Source organism: Equus caballus, chromosome 15 (assembly GCF_041296265.1).
Source record: "Equus caballus isolate H_3958 breed thoroughbred chromosome 15, TB-T2T, whole genome shotgun sequence".
In the NCBI taxonomy this organism is placed as follows: Eukaryota; Metazoa; Chordata; class Mammalia; order Perissodactyla; family Equidae; genus Equus; species Equus caballus.
The window spans coordinates 28,593,304-28,598,189 of NC_091698.1; positions in this window are offsets into that span (position 1 = coordinate 28,593,304).

The following is a 4,886-nucleotide window of genomic DNA, read 5'->3' on the forward strand; positions in this document are numbered from 1 at the left end:
CTTTCTGGAGTCAAGACATCTGGGTGTCCTCCCTGTGGCCTGGGCACATTCCCTCCCCATCTGAGCCTGCAGGGTGGGGTGACAGCTGTCAGAAAGGCTCCATGGGATTAATGAGGTCATGTGGGCAAAGTGCCTATGGTGGGGCTGGGCACTTCGTAGGTCCTCAGCAGTGCTGTTTCCCCTCCGCCCTCCTGGGGTCAAGGCTTCTGGGATTCCATTAGTCCATCGGCCCAGCAGGTGCCCTTGTTGCTTCTGCCAGGAGTGGGAATCAAAAAACGGGGATGACGGCCTCCAATCTTGTGTTCCCAGTTCAGGGGTTAAAGGTCCAGAGCCCTGTGATCCGGGCAGAGATGCCTCAGGGAGCCAGTGCCCAGTGCCATGTTTGAGATGACCACGAAGCCTGGATTTGGGTGGCTGTCGATGGTCTGTATGGAATGTGGCATTTGATTGGCAGTTGTCCACCTTAAGTATGTTCTTAAAAATTTCTGTACTGTGTGAATTTTTTCCAGTTTTACTGAGAAATAATTGACATCGCTGTATAAGTCTCAGGTGTACAGCATGATGGTTTGATTTACATATAAATGTGAAGTGATTACCACAATAGGTTACTTAACATCCATCATCTCATACAGATACAATAAAAAGAAAAGAAAAAGAAAGTTCTCCTTGTGATGAGAACTCTTAGGCTCTACTCTCTTAACAACTTTCCTGCATCTCACACAGCTGTGTTCACTGTAGTCACCGTGCTGGACATTACGTCCCTGGTACTTATTCATCTTAGAACTGGAAGTTTGTACCTTTTGAGCACCTTCCTCCAATCCCCCCACCCCCCAGACCCCATCTCTGTCTGACCTCTTTTTCTATGAGTTTGGTGGGATATGTGTTTTTTTTTTTTAGGTTTCACATATAAGTGAGGTCATACACCATTTGTCTTTCTCTGTCTGGCTGATTTCACTCAGCATAATACCTTCAAGGTCCATCCGTGTTGTCACAAATGGTAGGATTTCCTCATTTTTTATGGCTGAATAATATTCCATTGTCTGTATACACCACGACTTCCTCCTCCATCCATCCATCCATTAAGTACAGTCTTGATCAAGGGCTTGCAGCTTTGGAGGCACAGCGTCACTCAGGTTCAAGGCTGAGCTCCACCACTCACCTGCTGTGTGGCCTTGGGCAGCTACTTAACCTTTCTGAGCCTCCATCACCTCATCAGTAAAATGGGGGTCATTCTACAGACCCAAAAAGTAAATCCCACCTGCTATGATTTCCTGGCAAGTCCTGCCCCATGAATCTTTCTTTGAACATGCCCCTGTCCCCCAGTCCCTTCTCCCACTCCCAATTCCCTCCCCCGACACACACCAGCTGGAGGTGACCTCTTCCACCCTCGGGCTGGCACAGCAATCGTCACTTTCATGTTTCTGCTTTGTAGAAACCCACAGTAGGCCATATTCTTATTTTGACAGAAGCCCCAGATCCTCCCAGACTGACCCCACATTCACACCCACTATGCTCCTAGGAGGACCAAGGACTCTGAAGTGAGTCATTATGGGCTGAGGGTGTTTTCTCATGTCCTGCTGGAGACCAAAGTGTGGTCCTGTCTTATGGACATGAACCCCCTACATCATCGGCTCGTGGCCCAGAGCACCCTGGGGCAGCTCTGTGACATGCAGACAGACTGTCTCTATTGACCACACTCTACGTTCAAACAGTGTCATTGTGCTTCCTCCTCGGGCGGTCAAGCACCAACAAGGCCGGGTCCATCCCGGCAGAGGATGGGTACCTACTGAGCACTGTGCATGGGCTGGGGTCTTGGTTGGGCACTGAGGACATGATATGGCAGGAAGGAGACAGGCGGATGGGGACGGGGTGGGGGCTGCCCTGCAGAGGGTAGAGTGTGGTCAGGAAGAGGACCATCAAGCAAAGACGGCAGGTGAGATGAGGGTCACAGAGAAAGGGCCCTTCCTAGATCCTTTGTGGCTCTTGGGCCTCAGCAAAGGAGGCTGGAGCCCATCAGCCTCACTGGGCTGCACTAGGGAGCTGCACCTTCTCCCCAGAGTCACGAGCCCAAGACTGAGGAATTTAGCAGCAAAGGTTTGAAACAGCCAGCAGAAAACCCAACCGAAAAACAAACAAACAAAAACTTCAAGGCCAGGTGAAGATGTTATTAAGAATTGAGAAGACCTTTGTGTGTTTAATTGGTGAATACTGACAGAGAAATTGCCAAACAGCTTTGGATGGATTTGCTTGAGTGTTATCTCACCTCCCGCCAGTTGTGGTTGTCCCCACCAGAGTCTCCTTAAGACGAAGCAGATGGACACCTTGGGTCTCAGGCCACCAAGGCCAGCAGCCCCGAGGAGGCTCACAGAGGCGCAGTGGGATGTTCTCACTTCAGGTGCCTGGTCCCTCTCTGTGAGTGTCAGAAAGGACAGCTCATGGTCATGGGTGTTTTTGTTTTTCTGAAAATGTGTCCAGGAACTGACTTCTCTCCACAGAAACGGGGAAAGAAACAGAGCTGTGTAGAGGGAAAGGGTGAGGGTCCCACTGGGGAGAGGGGGCGGTGCCTGCTGGGGCTGTGGGTGCAGCCACAGAAGTGCTGGGGAGTCTGAGCTGGGGCTGCCCTGGATGGCAGAAATATTTTCGGCTCTGGGACTGTAGGAGAAAACTCAGTGCTACTGTCTACATTAAAATAAAGAGGAAAACTACTGGAGTGCGACACTTGTTAAAAATACAGTCAAAAAAGAATAAAGAGCTCTCGGTTCTGTTCCATTGATCTGCGTGTCTGTTTCTGTGCTCGTACTATGCTGTTTTAATTACTACAGCATTGTAGTGTGTTTGAATCCAGGGAGTGTAATACCACAAATCTATGGATAGCTCATCTTCGACAGAAAAGATGCACTGGAGAAAGGAAAGTCTCTTCAATAAATGCTGCTGGGAAAACTGGACAGCCACCTGTGAAAGAACGAAAATACACTATTATCTTACACCAGGCACAAAAAGTACCTCAAAATGCATTAAAGACTTGAATGTAAGACATGAACCTAAAATTCCCCGAAGAAAATATAGGCAGTACACTCTTTTACTTCAGTCTTAGCACTATCTTTTTGAATACCTTGTCTACTCAGGCAAGGAAAACAAAAGAAAAATAAACAAATGGGACCAGGACCACATCAGACTAAAAAGCTCCTGCACAGCAAAGGAAACTATCCACAAAACGAAAAGACAACCCACCAAAGGGGAAGAAATATTTGCAAATTATGTATCTGACGAGTAGTTAATTTCCAAAATACATAAAGAATGCATACAACTTAACAAAAAATGAACCCAATCAAAAAAGAGGCAGAGGATATGAACAGTCATTTTTCCAAAGAAAATATACAGATGGCCAACAGGCACAGGAAAAGATGTTCAATATGGCTAGTCACTAGGGAAATGCAAATCAAAACTACAATGAGATATCACCTCACACCCATCAGATTAAGAAGACAAGAAATAAGTGTTGCAGAGGATGTGGAGAAAAGGGAACCCTCATATACTGCTGGCAGGAGTGCAAATTGGTACAGCCATTAGGAAAACTGTATGGAGATTCCTCAAAAAATTAAAAATAGAAATACCATGTGATGTCAGTATTTATCCAAAAAACATGAAAATGCAAATTCAGAAAGATATATGCACCCTTGTGTTCATCACAGCATTATTCACAATAGCCAACTTGTGGAAGCAACCCAAGTGCTTGTCAATGGATGAATAGATAAAGATGTGGTGTATACACACACATATATATACATACACATGCAATGGAATACTACTCAGCCATAAAAAAAGAAAAAATAGTGCCATTTTCGACAACATGGATGGATCCTAAGTGTATAATGCCAAGTGAAATAAGTCAGAGAGAGAAAGACAAATACGTATGACTACACCCATATGTGCAGATAAACAAACAAACACACAGATAAGGAGAACAGATTAGTGGCTACCAGAGGGGAAGGAGGTGAAGGAAGGGCAAATGGGGTGAAAGGGTACATATGTATGGTGACATCAAAATTAGACTACTGATGATGAGCACATTGCAGTCTATACAGAACCTGATAGATAATAAGGTACACCTCAAATTTACACAATGTTATAAACTAAGGTGACCTCAATAAAATAATTAAAGAAAAAAAATAAAGTGTGGTCCAGAAAATAAAGGAAAACAAAAAACCAGTGGCAACAGGGAGTCAAAACACATGGGGAGGAGTACTCCCACCCCAGCGGTGCAGGCCCCCCTCCCTGAGAGAAGGGCACGGATCTGCTCTAGAAGGTCCTTCCTGTCCCTTGGATTCAATGCAGATGGACCCCAGCACCTTCTCCACCACCCTCCTCCGGGGCTGGCAGGGCTAAGAGCAGCCTCCTCCCCTCAAAGAGACACAAAGCTCCAGCACTGAGAGGAGCGGACTGTGGGTGCAGGGTTCCTGGCGCTGCGAAGGCGCAGGGAGAAAGGTTGGTGACCAGAGCTGGTCCCCACGACGCCCCTGCAGACCCCCAGCCTGCAGCTGCGGGCAGGACTAGGATCTCGTCCCACCGCGAGCCCGGACGCGGAGGTCGCTCACATTAACGCACCCAGTGGAAAAGTGGAGATCCATCTTAAGAACAGTTAGAGCAATGGGGACCTGAGGGGTGTCGCTGTGGGGAGTTTGGAGCCTAGTTAGTGACGGTTCTTATTCTTAAGGGATGGAGATCCTCTGCCACGAGGGCAAAACGTGCGAAGCGCTCCGTCAAAGGGACTTTTCCTGTTCCCCACGCGAGATGGCACCTGGATGTGGGGCGAGCGAGTCAGGCCCCCGCCCCAGCTCGGCGATCCGGTTGTGCGCCCTCGGGTGGTTCAGGGTGGCGCCCGAGGC